General features: G+C 35.9%; 1 long non-coding RNA gene across 3 annotated transcripts in view; it reads right to left on the bottom strand.

The window, feature by feature from the left end:
• LOC143737576 (uncharacterized) overlaps nucleotides 1-20,364 on the bottom strand; it is a 37,302-nt gene extending 16,938 nt beyond the window's left edge. For all 3 annotated transcript variants that reach the window (XR_013203671.1, XR_013203673.1, XR_013203672.1), the window contains exons 1-3: nucleotides 20,149-20,364; nucleotides 16,487-16,551; nucleotides 4,197-4,242 (exon numbers count right to left, since the gene is read on the bottom strand). This is a non-coding gene — a long non-coding RNA (uncharacterized LOC143737576). The remainder of the gene's footprint in view (nucleotides 1-4,196; nucleotides 4,243-16,486; nucleotides 16,552-20,148) is intronic.
• Nucleotides 20,365-23,687: the final 3,323 nt, after the last annotated feature.

Below are 23,687 nucleotides of genomic sequence, written 5' to 3'. Positions count from 1 at the left end.
CAAATGAAGGTCAAAACCTCCTGTCATGGCTGCAGGTGGCTCATTTCATGTCCTGCCCACACCCCCTTCAGCTCTCTCTCTCTCTCTCTCTCTCTCTCTCTCTCTCTCTCTCTCTCTCTCTCTCTCTCTCTCTCTCTATATATATATATATATATATATATATATAGAGAGAGAGAGAGAGAGTAGTTCAAGTGTAAATTATGTGCACAAAAATAATGCTCAGAGGAATCTACGGCAAGAAAGTACACTATTGTCAGTGATTGCAAACTGTAGTCCAAACAGTTACACTGTTGTATCAAGATGCACATCAAGATTATACACTTCTGGTCATGACAGAGTGCTTCATTAATGGCAACATTCCTACATTTCTATCAAAGTATAAAACATTTTATTCAACTTCAACTTTGCCTGATATCATGGCAATTCAGACAACCAACAGAAAAGCCTGAGATGGAGGAAAAGTATCAGAATACGGATGTCTACTCATCTGCTTTCCATACAAAAGATCCACACACCCTCAACCCCCCCCCCCCCCCCCCCCCCCCCTCAAACACTCCCACTGTGCTTTTCTGCCCGGAGTTCTCCAAACGCTTCCTATGGACCACTGAGGAATGCGCCTGCGAGGTTCGGAAACGTCATTAAAGGAGTGAGGGATGCAAACGGAGGACAAAAGGGATGACATCAGGCCGATTTCACACCAAGCCCTCGGATGGCCAGACCCAAGCCAGGGTCCTCACTACGCACCGCAGATCAAAAAGACTGCTGCACATACACAGACCAGTCCGGCAAAGGAACGAAAGGGATGCTAATCCACAGGACAAATGTATTTAATCTTGTTACAATACAAGATAATGCTGCAGCTAGTTGATGGGAATGAGCTAAAGAAAACGGTATTTTATCTTACCTCAACATTGTTTACAGGTGCACATATAGACAACAACTTCTTTAGCTCAGAAACTATTCAACAAGGCTGCTTATTTTCACTGAGATCGAGTAGAAGACCATTCAAGTTACCTTGAAATACTTCACCAGATTAATATGTATCTTGATACTATTCCATAATGAGAGAATATAGATATAAGATGGAGTCAGTTACATCTTAACATACTTCTATAATAAAATCATAGCTAAAACCAATGCAATGTCAGACTTAACACCTTAAGAGTTTTCAGAAAAAAACACACATAAAAATACACTCATACACAGGGGTTGGTTTTTCATTTAGGGGAAAGCTCCACTGGTGGTGTCACTGACCTCTACTGAAACCCCAGCAGGGCTCTGACATGCAAAGGAAATGAGTGTGTGTCTGTGTCTATCTTCTAAGCACCTTGGTAACTCTTGATCTCTCATGTATGGAACTCCGGCAATGGGCTCCTAAGAAGTCAACTCAGAGGACAAAAGGAAGCAGAGGCATTGAAACTCCAGTCTCTCGCTCTGTCTCGCACACACATACCACCACTACATGGGTTACACTAATTTAAAGAAACATTAATGAGAAATTTTAATGACCATGTAAGTTTCAAGTGCCAGTCACTGAGGTGAGTGACTGGCAAGTGCACCTGTTAAAATGTTAATATTTATAGTGCGATTTCAAAATAAATTCGCTGTGCGACGTGCAAAAAGAACATTAACAGCTCTGAAGTTTAAAACATAAAAACAGAACAAATTCTTCAGATTGTATACATGTTGAAAAACAATTAAGAATAACAAAAAGTTGTATGGCATATTATTGTACTTTTGTATTTCATAAGAATATATAGTACACTACTGTAAAAAAAATATTGACCACAGCACAACTGTTTTCAGCATAATAATAAATGTTTCTTAAGCAGCAAATCAGCATATTAGAATGATTTCTGAAGGATCACGTGAGACTGAAGATGGAGTAATGACACTGCACAGGAATAAATTAACTTAAAATATTGAAACAAAACAAAAATATTTTATTTGCAACAATATTTCTAAATATTACTGTGTAATTATTTTTGTTCAAATAAATGCAGCCTTACTAAGCACAAGACTTCTTGCTAAAAATATGACAGAGTCTGGCCCTAAAATTTGGAATCAGAATTTAAGAAAGAAAATCTATGTGATCTCAGATTAATATATTGACAAAATTGAATATATAAATTTGTGATTCATAAAACAGCAATGCGGAATATACAACTCCTAAAGTTCCTTTAACAAAAAAAAAGTTATCTGACTGTAATTAAAGTAACACCACCACAATGCATACATCTGATGTAGACATGCCCACATTTACTTTAGTGTATTTGCACACCAAAAACATTTAAATCACCCAAGTAAGTGCTAGTGAGGGTTGAAGAGCCATTTTCACATGTAATGTAAACTCTGTACACACTTCAAAATTAAAATTAAAATAGCCATACATTACAATTAACAAACCATCTACTCAAATCTGGCATGTCTGCAAATAAGACCAAAGGCCATACTTCAAATCTTACTGGACAACTGAGAACATTTGGATGCAGATTTTTACTAAAGCAATATCATTACCTAAATGTAATATAAAGTAATTCAAAAGCTCAAAGGCATCACTGTGGCACTTCGCCTTTGGAAACAAACTGAGTGGTTGACCTTTCCAAAATGGTTACTGTCACCTTTTTTATACAGCACAGCAACTTTTGACCTTATACTGTACGACATTTAGAGACATAATTGGCCGTGACTCCCACCAACTATGAGCAGGACAAAATAACCACTTAAAACATTCTATTCACTTTAAAGGTCTACAAATATTAAGCAAATGATGTGTGTATGCTAGCTACTTCCTGATATGATAAAAAAAAAAACATGTTAGGTACATATTTAAACTTGGTTTCAATGTACAAAAAAATAAAACAAAATGCCTGTAGATTCTCTTTTTTTCTTTTCTTTTTTTTTTTACAAATTTCACTTACACTACAAGCAACAAGCAACTAAAATGAAACTAATTTGCAATTAATGTGGCGGTGAATTGAGCCTATTTTAAAAAAGAAGCTATATTTATGCAGCATATGGATGAGCCATCAAGTAATTATAAAAGAACTGAGAATACAGGTGAAATACTAATTAATCAACAATTCTGTGAAATTTACGGTAAAAAACAGTAGATGTGGTTGCCAACAGTTTGGATTTTACAGATTTTAACTTAAATTTACAGTAAAAAATGTATTTCATTAACTGATATAATGTTAATTTGCCAACCCATTGAAGTACTAACATCTGTTTAGTACCTTTGTAATACACTGACAACCACCAAAAACAGGTGGTGATGAGAAAGTCACATGATGAATCAAAGCTCATCACAAGCAGCTTTTCCACAAGCTGAGAAGGTCAATACTAATTTAAAGAAGGTGCACTGTGGCATTCACACAAACACAAAACACCATAATGGTAACATACGACACTAAAGTAATGCAATAAACATTAATTAACAACATTAGGTGTAACAAAACCCTAATGTACATAACGGAGTAGAAAAAACTAAGAAGAAACATATCTCAATGAAAATACATCAAATGCGAGGTGTCACACAGGAAATTCTGGGAATTTCAATTTACGCTTTTTCAATGTAAATTACACAATGACATTCTTTTTTTAACTTCCAAAAACTGTACAATTACAAAAATGTAACTGTATGGTACTGTAAAATGACAATAAATGTACGATTAGATCTATTATAGATATTCACCGCATATAGTACGGAAACTTTCTGTTAACCAATTAACAGTTGTTGTTTTTTTACAGTGTAAGTTGAGGCTTAATTCTTGATATATTCATTTGGATAATACATAAAGTTCATATTTATAAAATAAAAATTTCAGAGTGGGCTATACATTTAAAGAAGACATTTGTCAAAATAAACAAGCTTGAACAAATAGGTCTGACATTAAGAACAAGTCTAAAATTTCTTGAATATGTGGATAATTTTTTGCACCTTGTCAAAACAAGTTGTTATTGTACTATTAACATGCTAAACTGATAATATTATGGTAATATTTATAATTTGCTATTACAGCTGTATTAAGGTAGTTAAAAGTTAAAAGCTGTTCAACAGTGCGAAAGAAAGTGAAAGTAGAGATCAATATTTTTTTTTAAAGTGAGGGAAAGAGTAATAAAGATAAATATATATATATATATATATATACACACACATATACACACACACACAATTAAAAATACTAAAATACTACCTGCATCATCTCTGCAGACACATCATTTCGGTTCCTCTTTTCTATCCTGTGACAGACAGACAAATTCACAAAAACAACAACAGTGAGACACATTAATGCAAAATACAAAAATGTAAGCTTCAAATTCAAATGACACCATCTGAAAGTACAGCATTCAAGTGTACAGAGTGTAATTTTTAGTCCGACATGCAATGATCTATTCATTTGAACTGTCGAGCTCCATTTTATCATCAACTCAAGCTGGAAAATAGGAAGGGTCACATGTTTTCCACAGAATAACCTTGACATATTCTCCTAACATGCTCACATACACACACACACGTTCAGAGCGTCAATATCAGAGGGCAGAGACAACGTGTCGGCTCCATTATAGTGTAGTCAGGGCAGAGGGGGTTATATTACATCCTTCGTGGACCTGCCCTGTCTCTCTCTGGTGTGCTGGCAAAGCCAAGCAGAAGACAGCCAAACAAACTGGCTCACTGTTTAGACTGTTTCTTGGTTACAACAATTTAATTAGACACTTTAGTGAGTTAAACTTTGCCACAGCAATCCAAAATTACATGCTTTAGACTACAAATTTAGAAACACATTGTTACTGCACATACAATCAGAATACCTTCATAAAAAGCATCCTTGAGAAATTAATGGTACAGAGAGGCAGGAGGAAAAGCTGCAGAAGATTCTGCCAATGCTCAGGTGTCAACAGTAGAACAGACATCTAATACGGTTCATATTACTTATTTCTAAATTTCAGTACACTTGACAAGTTCAATCAAAGTCACACTCAAATAATGGCAGGCTTTGAATGTAAACACCTGAGCAAATGCACTGGCTATGTTTCCCCCACTCTCAATTATCTCCCATGTGGTAGTATAGCAGCGAAAAACCCTGACTGCATCCATTCATCACAAATGACATACATATGACAGCATTCATTAAAACATTCATGACGCTTTGACTGCCATGAAATGCATTTACTAAAGCATCTCCCGTATGAAGGTAAATAACTCCTATTACATTCTTCATGGTGGCGAATAAAGTGTGCGTGAGGATATGAATGATCGAGGTAGAACATCCAGTTTGATTTCTTTGCAGCGGTGAGAAACGTTTCATTTTAACACACAAACCTGGGCACTTTCCAAAACATGGGCATGAGGAAAGCGTAAATGCAAAAGGCTTGAGACATTCAGACTGCAAAAAGACACAAGATTCCAGTTCATTTTATCTCAAAAGTGACAAAACACGGGAAAAGGCGAGCGGGGAAGATGGGTGGGGGGTTTGGGCAAATGGAGGGGTGGGTGGAGGATCGCTGTTCTCTTGCAGCTGCCATTTTCTTGGCTCTGAGTGGCTTGTTAGAGGGCGGGGCAGGAGCAGCCACACAGAGGACGCCATAACAACCCCCACCACAAACCACCTCCAGAACCGCTGTTCCAGGGTCAGATTAAGCTAATCCAGTCGGAATCGCACCTGACAGGAAACTTGACTATCACAGACTCTAGATCTGTTGAGTAAACTGCATGATGGCAAAGCAGCAGTAGCAGTGCCGTGCACCCACCCACCCACCCACAGCACAGGAACAACAACAGCGGCACTTCCTGCGCTTTCACTGAGCAAACTATGCCTACAGCCATTCATAATGAAAGGAAAACCACTGAGTATACACAACATTCACACCAGCATTTCACAAATATTTTGAAAATGCAATATTCCTGTGACCAAATTTTTCACCGGTCATCAGGTTTTGTGTATCTAGCTCCCAAAAGGCACAATCATCATATTTTACCAGAGACATTGACTCAGCATAATACAAGAAAGTAAGGACAATGATGTAGTTTTAAGATTCAGTACATTCCGCCTTAAGTGTAAGAAATAAATATATTTTCACAGTTAACAACATTCATCCATCCATGAGCGACATAGGATACGAAACACATAAAAATGTTCCATTTTATTTTTATTTAACAAACTAATTAACATTAATATTGGAAATAATAGAAAAAAATACATAATTGATGTCGTTACACCTAGACTCTAGGGTAATATTTACATCAACTACAATATATTTGTCTAATTATAATGCCTTTGATAAGGCATTCTTGTAAAGATCATTTAAAACTTTATCCCAAACTGAAATACTGCTCGACTGTTTTTATAATCAACACCAAACGCACAGAAAAGCAATAAAAAACAAATACTATAGTAATATTGTTAATTCAGTTAAAAAAGAAACTTTCACGTCAAGATACTTACACATGTCAAGAAAATTTCACTGGGAAGGTGGGAAGGATCCCAGTTTAAAAGTTTTTAAATAACGTAATACTTCTATAAACACTTCTCAGAATACTTCTAAAATCCTCAAAATACAGTGCAATTATTTACCTTAGTTATCTTAAGAGAGGGTGAGAGAGAGAGAGAGAGAGAGAGAGAGAGAGAGAGAGAGAGAGAGAGAGAGAGAGAGAGAGAGAGAGACACTACATCAACAACATGAAAACGGTCACATTATCCATTTGTTAACAGCAGAGTCTAGACAGGTCAAGGTGCATTATGTTTCTTACCAAATGCCCAATCTCACCATCTCCAGACCCCTCACATGTTTCTCTTTGGAAGGAGGGGTCAGCAGTGGCCAAGTGCAGGCTAATCAGGGCAGAGGGTAGTGTGACCCCCCAGTGTCTCCACTTGGCTAATCAAAGCCCTCGGTGCTGGGTGTCAGGCCCTGGGCTGCAGAGGGCAACGGGGACAAAGATTATGGGGAGGGGGGAGTTGTGTCCACTCTCCTTTGTCTCCATTCAGAGACAGAGACAAGCTTCACACAGATGACATTAGGGCCGGGTTCTTTTACCAAAGATGACCCTGATTACGGAACGAACATACAGACAGACGGACGCACACTACATATACAGACAGACGGAAGCACACTTACATATACAGACAGACGGACGCACACTTACATATAAAGACACACAACCCCCCCCACACACACACACACACACACCATCTGGGGGCTTCATATCCCAAAAGGGGAGAAGGATACCAGGGTTTAGCACACCTCCTCTTTTTCCCCTCCCTCCCTCCTTCCTTCCATCTTCTCTTCTTCATTACTCGGGGCCTGTTTAAACAGACAGCCAGGACAGACATGGCAAACATACTGAAAAGCTTTTCAAAATCCTCATGCAAATCACAAGCCAATCTGTACAGAGAGACAGAGGCATTTTGGGTTTGGGTGGAAATAATTAACTCTCTTTTCTATGCTATTTCCACCAGACACAGATGAGTCTGCAAGGCCTGGGCTGTGGAGGCTACTGTCCAAGTCTTCTATGCTAAAAATAGTTTTATTAACCTACCATATTACATGGAGGAAGATTATAATCATTTTTTTCCTTGTGGAACAGCAGAGCTGAATCACTCTGTTAAACTGAGAGTGTGCAGACATAAGTCAAATACGTTTAAACAACACCTTAAACAAAATCTATCACGGCTAAATGTTGGCTGAATTTCTCACAATACTTTTTCATGATTAAATTATTAAATTCATCTTTTTGCTATGATGACACAAAAATGCAAACAGTCTCTGAACTAATAAACAAAACAAAAATAAGTTGTTCTGATATAAAAACCTAGAATTATTACAGATGTGGTTAAATTAAATAGTACCATTATGTTCTTGTTTATGTTGTTTCTTTGTAAACATACTGAAAAAAACAACAACAACAACAACAACAACAACAACAACAACAAACAACAGCAATGTTGATGCTTTAAAGCAATAATAGTAATTTTAATAAAAATGTCTGCCTGTCTGTGTTCTCCAAACTTGAATTAGTGTAAAATGGGCATTATTGATCCTACAATGTCTATTCTATTGAACAGTTTCCATTAGGCAAGAGAAATAATATAGCAATAAAACAAAGTAATTAATGCATAAAATAAAACATTTGCAAAACATAAAACAGTGCAGTGTGCACTGTTACAAATTGAGCCTAAATATTTTGTTCTTGCTTGTACTATCAAACCATAAAAAAAATTTTTATTAGACTGTAACTGTTATTAAAATTGTGTCACAACGAAGAATACGATCATTTGCATGACTTCTTACACTGAAGTTGACAGTGAAGTACAGCTGATTGAAAGTTGCTGCCATTTTTTACCAACATGTCAAGGTCTGTCAAGTCAATTACATTACCTCTTTTCAAGTATAAAAAACATTACAGAGTTTGATGGACATCCACACAGCTGGAAGGCCAAAGACAGCATGTGTTTTCTAACTACATATTTGCCTGAAGCACCCAGTTAATGAAAGTCTGCGGCAGCATCTTTATTAAAACGGCAAGAGCGGAGAGGGAAAACGGCTAGAGAACATGAAGAGAAGAAATGCACAAAAAATAGAAACAATCTTTTCTGTGCGCTAACTGACATACGATTTTAAAAGGAATCTCAGGTTGAAGTAGGTAATTGTATTTGACATCGAGTTGTACATTTTAGAGTCTATATGCACGTCACAATCAATAATACAGCCTTTCATTCATGCTTTCTAATATGCGTCCATTAAAAAGAAGGATTGTGATTGGCTACAGAGGATTGCATCATTTCAAGGGCGGTGTCAAACATTCCTCTCTTCCTGAGAAACTTATATCACAACATTATACAATCACTGGAATTACATAAAGCACAAAAGCCAAAATATAAAGCGTTACATGAAAGATTCATTATGTGTAGCTCACTGGCCTGAAACAATAAAGAAAGAAAGGTCACTATATAAAAACTAATAACAATCTGTGTCTTACCAGACATTTTTGCAACAAAAGTAAACAAAACATTGTCACACACATTCTGGACATTTATTATTGTTTTTATTGTTTCATTCATCATGTTTGATAAATCACTCAACCCATTATTCACTGTGATGCTTAGTGATAATTTAAGTGTTTGTAAACAAATCAATTAATTGTATCCTTCAATATTATAGTAATGTAGTGCCAGCTAACTACCTTTATAGTTCACATAAGTAGTTGAGATTTTTTTCCTTGAGAAAATTTGCCATGTACTGTGCTTGATCCATATCTCGATACCGAATCAAATCGAAATTGAATCACAATCTTTTGAATCAAAATCTATTCAAAGCGTAAAATGTTTGTCAATACCCAGTCGTAGTGATTAACTGGTTGGACAAATGTAGATAAACAAGTGATAAATGACAACTTTAAACTAGATACTGCATCATCAGCATTATCTGAAAGTTTTAGCACTGGTTTTGTTCTTGTTTTATTTTTCATAGAAATTGTAAGTTGATTTTTTGCCATGGAATTTCCCCTTGTAGCTTGTGAAGTAATGCCACAGTAAAAATAGAAAAATAAAAATATCCCTTTTTATGCATATTTATTAACTCATTAAACAAGTTTGACAATTTCAGTATATAATTAAAAATATAGCGCCTACACACTGATTTTAAAGTCATGAGACTCACCTAAATAGTATGTCAGAAATAATGTTGAAGTAAAAGAGATGCGGTTTCCTAAAAGAAAGACATTGATGCATGCTTGGGACTGCTTGTTAAAGATTTATCAGCAAATGACTGGCTACATTTCGGTGGCATTGTGTGGAAAAAAAAAATTATTGTGCAAATTATTTTGTGAGACATGCAGTGCTCTCAGCAAAATTACAGAAACATCGTGTTCCGGTTTGTGAAAACTCATTAAATAAAACTTAACAGTGGCATAGATCATAAATTTACCGTCTTTTTTTTTTTTTTTGTAATTTCAGTTAAGAAAAGAGAACATCTTTACAGCCTTACTGATTTAGTCTTCTAATATAATCTTTCTATAATCAATCAAAACTGTACTCAAACTTTCTTCTCATCATGTAGGATTTTAATGAAGCTCAATTTCAACCCACACTTCCTGTTACAAAATTCAGAGTAATAAAACAGACTTCCAGCTTTATGCAGAGAACATCTAAACGTATTACATGTCATTTTAAAAATACAGGCAGCTAAGATAAAATGCATGTGTATTTTTCCTGATGCTGACAATCCATAACTTGCTTCAGCTGAAACAGGTTGTTCTTCATGAACTTTCTGCAACAATAGAGACCAATTATGAGCACAAAAATGCATTTCTAACTATTTCTATTTGAACTAAAGTTGAGAGAAATTCAACTGTTACAATAATGAGAATTTGGGGGCAGATTTGCTTAATTGTTATGAAAATGTCAATGCAATCAATGCAAGCCAGTTTTTAATGTTTTGCAAATAATTGCAAAATGTAATTTATTTTTTTTTTTTATTGGACCATAAACATGTTTTTGTGAGATTCACCTATAGGTAGTTGATGTCCGTGTGCTTGTCAACATCAAGATATTAGGATCAAATTTATATTGCATGTGTAAGGGCAAATGGACATCTTTAATCTTATACAGTTCACCTTTTCTTTTTCACTTTTTCTTAGGTCTGTCACCATTTTTAAACACCTCTTTGCCTTCACAAGTTCATTTCAAATGGTCCTGCCGTCTGACAAAGGAATATTTATACTTATAAATGAGCGTATATGAAATAACAGAATAGGCAAAATGCTAATTTAAAAACATTTTAAAAAGAGTAAATAATTTCACATAGTAGGAAATTTCAACTCACTAAAATTATTTTCTTAACTACCTTAATTCACTAGCACAAAGTAGCAAAGTATCTTAGCTGGAATATCTCATAGAAAAAAAGAAAAAAGAAAAAGAAAAGAAAAGTAATTTCGGTCATCAGCTAGGGTCATTGTCAAGGGTGAGTCCAGATAGGAGACTTTATTTGACCAACCCAGGTGCCACCCCAATATTTTAAATTGTCATTGGCTATCCCCAAATTGAGAGATAGAACAATATGCAAAAAAGATATAATGTACTTGGTTTGAATCACAGCAGTTCTATATATTGTCAGTTTTGATAGTTTAATGGTTGATAAAAATCAAAAGAAAAAAAAAACATGATGATTATACCTAACACATTATACCTAAAATGATTATTATTATCATAATCATTAATATTGCGAGGGAGGTTGGGTTATGATTCATGCCACCTTAAGAGAGTGTGTCCCTCATGGGCCACCCTAGTTTAAAAAACAACGGGACAGAGAGCAAGATGATATTTCATTAAAATACTATTCCTTTAGGAATGAGGGAATAAACAAACCTTCAGAACATTATGAATCATTCAGACGGCTGAGGAAGCATGCAAATAATAATGAAAAATAAGAGAGAAACATAAATAACCATGTAAATCTTGTAAATCAAGAAAATCTTTGCAACGAGAAAATGAAACAAAATGCATCTGAAAATTATCGTTTTTGAGTTCCACAAAAGCATACAAAAAAAAAATAGCAAAGATTTGAATATTCACCCAGGGTGGATGTGCAACTAACTCATGTTGCTCCAAAACTATGTGTCTTTTTTTCCTTCTATGACACACAAAGAAAAAGACTGTACAGACCGAATGGCCTCTATAAAAACGGGTAAACGGTAACAACCATGCAGCATCTAATATATATTACATTTTATATGTCTTTCTTTGCACTTTCCACGATTGTTATATTTAAAATAACATGACTGGCACCTTTTTTTCAAAAATATTACTTCTATTCTTAAAGTTATTGTTATAAAATCGAACTTTTCCTAAGGAGATACTAACACCAGCACAGGTTCATGAATACAGAGTAGGCTAAGGTCAGCAGCAGTTTGTTCCCTGTGTGCCATGATACACTAGCATTAGCCAGACTCAAACTGTTGCCTTTCATTCTGCAGGCCTTGTTATAAGAGAAATGCTGTCAACTCTGAATACATTGCTGATTCACTCTCACCTGAACAACAGCAGCATAACACAACACAGCATGACTAATCACCGAATATCTAACCCTCCATCCAAAAGACATCCATGATAACATGTCCACAAAAACATATCAGTCTACTTCCCCTATTAAGTGAATATACAAAAATGACAGACAGAGAGGCAGACAGAAAGAGAGAGAGAGAGAGAGAGCGAGATAGAAAGAGAGAGAGGTCATCGCTAATGAGGGAAGCAGGTGACCCCTGCAATTCAACAGTGATCCTATCAGCTTCCTCTGTGTTGCAGGGGTTAATCCCTTTAGGCACTAATTGATAGGAGATAACATGATACTATTGCCAAGGCCTTATTTGGTGTAACCCCTGCACTTTCACACATTGAGTGTCAGTGGGAGATCAGACGTGAAATTGATATTTGGGATGTTTGCGTGCGTAAGCGCAGCTCTTTCTTATCGAACAGTTGCAGTGTTCATTTGGTGTTTATGTCACAGACTCTTTGCTAGGATTAACCACTTGGCCTTTAATCACTGTGACCAGTTCATTTGGTTTTCAACCCATCAACACATGCTTTAGCAGACCGGCATCAAAACGAAATTTACCCCTTAAACGTTAATGAGTCTGAACGCTTTGAGTGTTTGGCAAGCCTCAGCACCTGACAGAATAAAAAAGGGCTGGGAAGAGATTAAATCTGACTATCACCTCTTGAGATCAATCAAAACAACTGAAAAAATATACAACCACAGCTGAAGACAGGATAAGAATAAAACAGAAGGGCAATATCAAAAGACCAAATGAAGATACTATAGCATTTTGCTTGCAGCTATGAGGAAGCAGGTTTGTATTTATGCGTGATTTTGTCAAAAAGAGGCATTCTGGGACTGATCGCGTCGTTGCAAATAATTACAGGCCATTAAGTGATCAGCAGCTGTGAAAAAGGAAAAATGAGAGAGAGAGGGAGAGAGAGAGGGAGAGATTTTATATAAAAAAAACTACTCCTTTGGGGATGATGGAATGAACGAACATTCTTTCTACCTCTCTTTCAAAACTTAAATAATTTAGACAGCTTAGAAAACTAAAATAAATAAATAAATATTGAAACATAAATAACATCATGCAATGAGAACTTGTGAATGAGAATAACAACTTGCAATGAGAAAAGGAAGCAAATCTGAAAATGAATGTTTTTGAGTTCCACAAAAGCATGAACAATGTGATTTAATATTAAACTTTTGACTCATAGGTTGATCGAAATATCCAAACAAAATAGCAAAGATTTCTAAATTCACTTAGTGTGGACAATGTGTAATATAATGCACTAATAAATAGCATCAGCAACTTTGAAAAGTCATTAAATAGAAACAAAAGTAGCAGTTTAAAAAGTCATACAATGTTCACACCTAACATTGAGCTGTGTGTTTGGCCTTACATGCTGTTAACAGAAAGCTAGCTGAGGCAGTAAAATATAAGCACTCACCAATCACATCATGAACTAAACCCAATAAACTACCCTTAGCGATGATTGGCATTTCATCGGTCATAGCCTTGAATCAGTTATGCTCGCTCTGGCTAGCGATTATTAAATCGAAAGTTTACTATCCAGCTCAATTTATGAATGCTCTATGAAAGTTGATGAAGGCATGAAGTTCCTGTGTCAATCCTCAAGACAAATTTTCTGCAAACAAACTGTGACAAAGAGTAAGTGACAGACCCTTATTTTGAACAGCTTTGTTTAAGCATGCACAAAATGTAATTTAGTAGATTTTTGGCATAAAAGGATTCATGTAAATACGGGAAAATCTCTGAAAATATAAACCCTAAATATTTATTTATTTATAAAAAGGTAGGCAATTAAAGAAACAGTAGTGCTTATATTTTTGAATCAGACAATTATGCAGATTATATAGAAACATGGAACATATAAAGAATAAATAAGTCTGCATGTAGCCTAAATTACAAACATACATAACATTTTAGCCTCATCACTGATATGTATGGAACAACACTTTTCTCACTATTTCTTGTCCTCAAGCCCAGTCCCAAAATGGCTACACTGTATTATATAATCACTGTACATTATTGCAGGTGTACATTACAACTGTACATTATTTTTTAAAAAGTTTATACATTAAACTTTCATTATCCATTATCAGCACACAAGCATTATAGAAATACACCAGGCAAATGTGAATTATCCCTTTCTATAATTTGTATTACAAATTTTATGATCATACTTAAAATTCTCTTTCTATATAAATTTCTAGCAATAACAATAAAAACAGAAACACCCCTCATAAGTCTCGTATTTCAAAGCTTTTCCAGTTATGAGCAAGAATCCAGGGCCAATGGGTCACTCAAGAGGCCGAATCTTCCAGAACATTGTGTACCTCAGATACAAAAAGGACAAGGCCTCAGACTAAGCTACAAATCCACCCTCCAACACACACACACACACACACACACTCAATAGCACCTTTTGCGCCTTTTTACACTCTACTCTCTAAACCAGTCTCGCTCAAATCACAATTGTATCACATGAATCGATTAAATATTTTTATCAAGCACAAATAGACACTTTTATCATTTAAAGAACTTTATTGCAATAACAACAACAAGAATAACACTGCTTACACAAATAATTCAATCTACACCAACGAAACAGTTTAATTTAGTTTTTCACGAATACAAGCAATTAATTTTTTTTATTACATTTATTTAACATTAATAAAAATACCGTGTTTACATTAATAAGCAAAATTATATTTTTAACAAAAACTATACTTTTCAAAACGCATCCCTTTTTCCTAGATTTATATACTTCAATGAACGTTTACAACAAAATGTGCACATATTTTTATTTGTGCTATTTACAACAGAAATACTAGCATATAAAGAAAATCATCTTTAACTAAAATTATCAACGATAGAGATATGGATAGGGAACATTAAACAATATTCAATGAGAATGACTGAAGAATTTTAAATAATAAATACACAACGTAAATGGGACAATCCAAGGACTAAACGTTTAGGTAAAATATTGTTATGTGTGATTTGATATATTTTACTATCAGTCTAATGTGCTACCTAGGGGTTAAAAAAATGTAAACATGCATGTGTAATATACAATGAAATAAGACAAATAACATTTCACAGCGGATTAGAGCACATCATCATTGCAGTGAAATCCTCAGAGCCTGAAGGCACAATTTTATTTGGATATTTGTAACTAACTAACTAACAAACAATATCACTTCCAGAAATGCATTTAAAAAAAAGATAATAAAATCTTTGTGTGTGGCAAAAAAAAGAGAGCGAAAAAGATCTTTACGAATGTCATCATAGCTATGCAGAAGGTCAAAAGTAGAGTAATAAAAAGCACATTTGTTTCAATTTGAGACGGTAAAATTTGCACCCACAGCACTATTCATAGTGTTCCATCAAATTTACAATCTCATACAAAAAAATAAAATAAAAAAATAAAAAACACTCGATCGCGGCATATTTCGGGTAAATCTATCACATTAGTATAACAAACGAACATTGAATGACAAAAATTAGCTAAATAGTGCAGGCGATGCCTCAAGTCTGAACTGATTCACGCTGCAAATTCTGATACTGTGGAAAGGGTATCCATCTTCCTCTGCAAAACTCCTCCCTAAAATGGAGGCAGCTGTCCTAATACATCCAATGTCTCGCTCCAGCACTTGGGTAAAGCTTTGAGAAGAGTCAGACGTTACACTGCCATCAGCACGAGGACATGAGCAAAAGGAAGAAAGCAAGTAAGCCAGGACAGCCACCAAAAAGAGAGAGGCTCTAGGCTTTGGCTGCCTGCCAGTGATCCCCTTAAAATGCCATTGTGGCTTTGATATTGAATATATGCAAGCAATGCAGGAGAGTGAGATCCTTGTTCTTTCACACACCAAATCCATAAGCTCGCTTCACAAGAGCTACAGAGACCCGGGGGGCGCTGTTGGACACTGCAATAAAAATGGCTGCCATCTTCTTTTTGTGAGATATTATTTCTCACCAAAAAAAAAAGGATTCCTGCAGCTTTTTAACCATCCATATGAAGGCACAAAAAATACTATTTTAAAGAGTCTCCCTGTAACCTTCACATTTAGACTGTCTGTAGATTTTTTTTTTTTTTTACCTGTCCATAATCAACCTGTCTAATCATTATGTTCAATGAAGAAATCAGTTAGAAATTTGTATGAGAAGCGAGTACTGGAAATGATTGGTGTGCCAAGCTGAAAGTGCGATTACTCAGCAACATTTCAAACGTCACATCTGACAAAGAAAAACAGAGACTCGTTTCGGTTAGCATTAGCCTCTCTGATGCACACTCATCAGCCTGCAGGCTTTCATAATCGCACCTTTGCACACATCTCTGCATTCCTGCCGTTCCACCTCTCTCTCCATGACATGCCCAAATGTGCTTCACAGAGTACTGGGTGGGAAATGCCCTTTTAAACCTACCGTCAGCACGGCAGCACAGCTCCAGAACACCGGTTTCACCTTTAAGTGTAGCTGAATCCTCCTGCCTATAAAGAAAGCCCAAACACAAAGAATTCACATTAATAAAAGTTAATATAAATAAATATCTATCTATCTGTCTATAGCTAGCCACATATATTATATTCACTTCAATTGACAGACCTGACGTTACATTGAGTGTCATTATTACTTTTAGATTTCTTTACACATATTATCACAATTAAATTACAAACATTTTTATTCCATATTTAAATTAAAAACCTTGTAATTTTCATATCAGATGGCTAAAGAAATTTATATCACTGTGCAAGGATAAAACATCTGATAATACTTGAAATAGATACTAGTAGAATAAGAACATCAACAGGTTGTTGATGTGGACAACAATTCTTCATTTTCAAAAACATCAACCAAACATTTACAGTCCTGTGAGCTAAACCAACATGCTTACACTTACACACAGCTAGATCAGTTGAACCATGACATTGAGTACTGAGGTTGGACACAGATAGGCCTGTATGGTGAACTGATATTCAGAAATGTGCAGCGGCGCATTTATAATACCGTCAAACATTACAATAATGAAAGCCTCAAAATGAACATGTATGTGCTAAGCTGCTCAAATTGGCAGAAATTATCTGTAAATCAGTGTGCGCTGAAGGCAACAAAAATACTTAACCCACAGACAACAGATTTCTTTAAGCGTCTCATAGTGAGCCATACCATTGCCTCGAAATTTTATATACTCTATTTAAAAAATACAAAATGGCAGAAACCCAGATACCCGTAACAAAAAAGCATAACGCGAAAGCTTATTTGTAAAATTACTACGATTAAAATAGGAATAATTCAGGGCTTAATTTCATTAGTCTTTTGCCTACATACTGCAAAATACAAAAATCTTCATAAAACTGCATGTGTTATTTTAGCAAATTGTATCCAAGATAACAAGCTTTCACAGCAGTATGTCTAAAAATTATTCTGTAATTAGTTACTAAGCGTTTGTTTGAATGGAACTCTTGCTTTCTGTTAATACGAGACATTGCAAAATAAGATTCTTAAAATTCTAAATACATATTTTCATGTCTCATTTAAAGTATTTTTTTAATCATTACGTCATACGCAAACAGAACTTCTAAAACACAGATGCCATCTACTACAACAAGAATTACGAAACTTCTCACCATAACCTTGTGTGACCTTCAATGATTAGGTCCACTTATTTTCATTTTTTGCTTGTTATTTCTTTGAGCTTAGATAATTTAATTAATTATAATTACATACCATATGCACCAGTGAAGGGAAGACCTTTTAAGCACGGAAGATTTTTTTAAGTATATTTATGTCTAATCAATTATTGTAACTTTTCATAATAATATTTTAGCTTAGATGTTTTTTTTGATTGCACAACACCTCTGGGATAGGGCATGATACCATCCAGTGAGTGCAGGGTCACAATTTCTCTTGCTGAAACACTTTAAACACACTCAAAACATGATATTAAGGAGGGACCAATAGCAACCAATGTATATCCTTGTGCCTCCTAGGAAGCAGCCATCTTGTTTTGAATATGACTGAAAAGCTGAGTCCTATGACTGCTTTTTTCATAACAATATCAAAGAGAGATGTCTCTGTCTGCTTTAAAACTATGAATGCATAAGCATGCAAAGACAAGCCACAAGGGCAACAGATTCATGGTGCCTTTTCAAATCTAGACCAATATGAACAATCGGTCAAAAACGGCAGATTTAGAACAGTTTAAGAAAGAAAGCAGACCTATTCTAACTCTCAAAAACTTCAGACCGGTAAATGCAAAATTAAGTTAAGAAATGACTAATCTGCAAGACAGCATGGAAGCCTGTTAGCATATCTGAAATGTTTTGGTCTGCACGCCACCTGAATCCTGACACATTTTGATTAACATTAATGATTCTAATCATGATAAAGTCAATATAATGCCAGATTCAATTGATACATTTTACATACAGCAAGGAAATATGGTATCACAAAAATATGATCGAAATAGGATTAAAAAAAAGCCTACTTAAGAAAACGCCAAGTTATAAACGTCCTTGTTAAATAGTAAATAAATGGGAACCTTTTTACTCCAGTGATATTTCTCAGTATTTTCTACAGTCAATCGCATAGCCATAAAACAAGATAGAATATTTTTACTATTATATGCCATATAAAAATGCAGTTTATTAAACACGTTGACCTTTTGTAGGGCATGTGGTCACATTACAGTATATGGGGTACATTACATAGACCAATAAACAGCCTATTACTGACTGTTCAACAAAATTAAAACAAAAAAACAATAATGAAACGCATAAGAATTTAACAGCAAACACGTAACATTAACATGTTAACAAACAAAAATCTCAAAACATTTTTCTGATTAACAAATAGGCTGAGAATTTATCAATTTTATAAAATTGTAACATTTTCAAAATGTAACAACATGCCCCAATATAAATGGGGCAACTTGCCCCAACTTAACATTTAGCCTATGAAACATCACAAAAATTCCTGCGAACCTTTTAGTCAAATAACAAATTTTCTGTAATTAATTCTTTGTCTGAATTTATGCCAGTATTCTGTTCACTTCACCCAACAGCTTATATGATGATACTAGGAATTTAAAATCCACTAGAATTATTGTAATATATGGCCGTTTTTAACTGTGTGTTTGAAATCAACATACAAAAAAAACGTTTGTTTCATTCAACTCTTGACTTTGCTCCAACTATAGCCCTCCTTCTTCCCTGTTTTTTTGTCGGGTGGTTAAAGTCAACGAGTTGTATTTTGTATGTATGTGGGGACTTATGATACATTTTTATTTAAATAGCCTAGGCAAATTTATAACATTAGTTAACTTTTGAGTAAAATATTCGCTATTGGGGATCGAACCATTTGTGGACGATACCAACCAAGCGCGCAACAGAACTGTACTGACACTGACACCAGTTGCGAGCTGTGAACGCCGGAGATATCATGACTAAAAAACAATTTAGCGCCATCGTAAGATTACACACACTCAAACACGTAAGGAGCTTTTGGCGTTTATTTTTTTGGTAGTAGCCAAATATATTTTATGTCTAGCCTACGTACTGTCGCTAGACTAACCAGCTCTTTACCTCAAATAGCCAACATTTTTTCACTAGTAGGAAAACAGTCTAAACACAACTCAGTCCTCCACCACAAGCGGAAACTTCACACACAAAGACGGCCATAAATTGCGGATAAACAGCAGACTACTTTGCGCATAGCTGCATGATCTTTACCGTGCTGTATAGACTCTTGGCACGCTGATATTCACACTGTTTTGGCATCTCGAGTTCATGGGGTTAATGAGAACCCGTGCTCACGTGAGCACAGGTGCGTCATCTGTCTGAAGAGATGATCGCGATAAACTCTTTCTTCATCCCGCCGAACGACATGCGGTAACATGTAATCACATTAAAATGACCACCCTGCATCCGATCAGCGGTTCACATGATTCGTATTGTTTGCTATGATTAAGCAACATCGCACACATTTAAGTAGCCTACTAGCTAATATATTCGCGAACAACACAATCACCATAACAACGGCAGACTGCATTAGACAAAAAGATTTGCGTCCCGCCACGATCATCTTACCTGTGAATTAATGAACTGTCTGTCTGGTGAAAAACATGGAATAAAACTTTGAAATGCGCTACAATAGAATCTAGTTGTCAAGCTACGAAATGACTGTGTTGGACGACTGTAAAATTCCGCTCTGTCTCCCTTTGTTTTTCTAATGACTATGAGCGAGACTCTGGATAAACTCCATCACCATTTTTATCAGTTTCAGACAGACTCCAGACACTCTCTGGCCACTTACGTGTCGTGCACTGTCTACGCAGCGCGTTCACGAGCGTCGGTGCGCCACAGACTGACAAGCACCAGACCAATGGCGTCCCGAATTTGAGCATGATATCCAATAACAACAGCCCAAAAAATGATAGACTCCCCGAATGGATGCAGAGAGAAAATAATCTTTAGGAAACGCAGTCAAATAAATATGATTGGAGGTGGGGATGAATCAGGTTTATCATGCAGACATGCTGATATGGTTGTAAACACTTGAATCGGATGTGAAAAGCAACCGGCATAATAGAATTTATTAACTCTGCACGCGACCGTAGGCTACTATAGCTTTAAATAATTTCCTGCATTATATCACAAAAGGATAAATGTTGAATTTAGGAATCCAGTTTGCAGGTGAATTTTATTTTAAGAGAAACGAAAACCATAAAAGTAAAAATATAAATAGTTTATAGTCTATATTATAACAGTATTGCAGGGCATAATCATTGCATACTACAAAATAGAGTATATGATTAATTAAGTACTTCTGTTTGATTTTTGGTTCTTACGCCAATTCAAAGGAATTGGCTATAAGCAGATACAAACTTATAAAATTATCTTTGTGTTTATTAAACACTTTATTCTTTGATCTTAGTATACTGACTGATGAAATAACTGCTTAAGATTTAAAACCACTGATGTTTTACACTAGCAAATATTTTTGCTATAGTTCCAGTATATAGGTCTAGAAGGCCTCTATTAAAAAGAGAGTTGAGTAAAGGAACAAATGTATCTTTTTCTTTATATGTCTGTTTTTTATAGACTATGAAAGAGTAATGTGTGTCTTAATACACTCAGTGAGACTTACCACTCAGCATAATCTGCACATTTTTATTCTTTTTTATTCTTCCCAACCTCCAACTACAGGTTACATCTGAATAATTAATTTGACATGAATAGCCTGCCTTAAAAAAACATGTACAAACATTATTGGTAAGTATGTCTAATAGGCTACTCATGCCAGAGTAATTGAGAAAAAAAACATGATTCTGCCGCTTCCAGGGTTCTTTAGAAAAAAAATTCAGCTAAATTACAGTTAAAGAAGTTAAATCACGCCAGACACGTGTAGGCTAAAGGAGGAAGCAGATGTTGAAACTGAGTGTTGATGCCGGTGTTCGGGAGTGATGCCCTGACAAAACATGTTTATATTGCACTTGATTGTTATCAAATTTGCACGCCATGCACTTTTATTTATTATTATTAACTGTTTGCAATTTAAAATTGTTTGTAGAAGTTGTTTTCTGTAACTTTCTTTCCCTTTTTTCGTTGGTGCGCTTTGGAGAGGGGGTAAAATCTTTGCGTGCCAGGGGGAGCTGCCACTCGACCAGTCACTGATATATGCGCCTACCACTGCGTTATATGCGCCTGCCACTCGACCAGTCACAGATATATGCGCCTGCCACTCGAACTTACACAATATGTAATATATGTTTTTAAACCAAATGCAGCGCATATCCCCTGAAGCCAACGGGAGCCAGAACGGTAGGCACAATAGGTCAATATTCACCATTAACCAAACGCTTTTCGCCTGACTTACAAATACTCTACCCGCTTTTTTTTAATCCTGAGCACCAGTCTCGTGAGGCTTGCGCCTGCCTAAAAATCTCTCACTTTTTTAATATACAAGACGAACCCACAGACAGTGCTATGCTGATCTTATTGACCTATTTCTCATCTGATCTTATATTTTATTCGCTCTTTTTATCCGTATATGGGAGTGCGCTCGTGGCTCTATTAAGTCTCGCACCAACCATACGACCTCTCACTGTTTACACCTATCAGACACTCGGGATTGATACACGAAAACAGTGCAATACAGATCTTATTTACCCATTTTCTCACCTTATCTTATATTTTATTCGCTCTTTTTATCCGTACATCGGAGTGCGCTCGTGGCTCTATTAAAGGTATTGTAGGTAGAAATCCACACAAATACTTTTTGTCCAAATTTGTTTAAACTGTCTTTATATATCAATGCCAAATTGAAATGTAAGTACTCTGGAAAAGAAATTATAAAAATCGAGTGTCTGTAGTCCTCTCAGGACTGCAATAAAGACAGCTCATTATTCCATTAACTCCCACCCCCTCCCTTCTCGGCTCCTTCCAAAGCCACGCCCCCAAAACAAATGAACGCGCGATCCCGGCCGTTCGCTCAGCTGGAAGAGTCGGACGCGTTTACCAGCTTTACCAATCAGTGACATAATGTCAGAATCACAAGTAATAAAATAACTAACTTTATCAGTATGACTATAAACAATTAACATGGCTGTTAGTACTCACTATCAAGCTCGCACATCGATACTGGTAAAGTTTAAAATATTTTACTAGCTCGTAACGGAATCAAACTCAATATAAGGCAAAGCTATAAATAGCTTCATTGATACACGTTTGCCGTTACTATCAGTTACACTGTGATGAAGGTGAATTTGTAAGATTCATAACATAAAATTGTTTACAGATAAACTGAGTAACATACACTCAACACCTTCTCACAACTGCATTGCAGACCCAAGATAATATAACACACACACACAACATATATAGCACATACAGATACAACATAAAGACATAGGTAAACATATGTAGAGCATATAACAACAAACCAAACGTGAAAAAAACGGAGTAGGTAGAGTTCACGGTGAAAATAGGAACAAAGTAGCCTGGCAAGCCAGACCTATCAAGATGTTAGGTCTGGGAACTCACAATTGGCATATCTCAATCCGAGGGGCGGGATAAACAGGTGTCTTTCAAATTCCCTCTTAACTCCAAGTCATCCAGAGTCGCGGCCAAAGCCGATTCGAAAGACCGCTGTTCGCCAGCAGCATATTCTTTGTTTTCAAGTAGCAGATCACCTATGGAAATCACGCGGAACCGTCACAACTCTGCCGTCATTATGTTAAGCACGCCCACCAAATCTATACACGATGTGATTGGCCTGACCAGAGTTTGGTTTTTCCAGCTCGAATGCCAACGGAGAGTTGCTAGACCACACTTTGCTGCAAAATAATTTTTGCTGCCGCTAGGGTGCGTCTAGATTTCTAGGCTAGGAACCAGTGGCGGTTCTAGGGGGGGGCCCAGGGGGGCCCGTGCCCCTGTGACAACAAGCTTGGCCCCCCTTGTGGCCCCCCTAAATGTGGAGTGTGAAATATTTTTTACAAAACTGTTTTTTTGCTATCGTTGTTATCGTTGTATGCGTATTATTTTTTTTTATTATTCTATCTTTGTGGATTTGCTTGTTCACGTGACAATTCGCATCACATTCGCGGGAATCGCGGCAGAATAACGTC

Source organism: Siphateles boraxobius, unplaced genomic scaffold (assembly GCF_051911475.1).
Source record: "Siphateles boraxobius isolate OS27281-9 unplaced genomic scaffold, OSU_SipBor_1 130, whole genome shotgun sequence".
Taxonomy (NCBI): Eukaryota; Metazoa; Chordata; class Actinopteri; order Cypriniformes; family Leuciscidae; genus Siphateles; species Siphateles boraxobius.
This window is presented reverse-complemented; position numbering and strand designations above follow the sequence as displayed.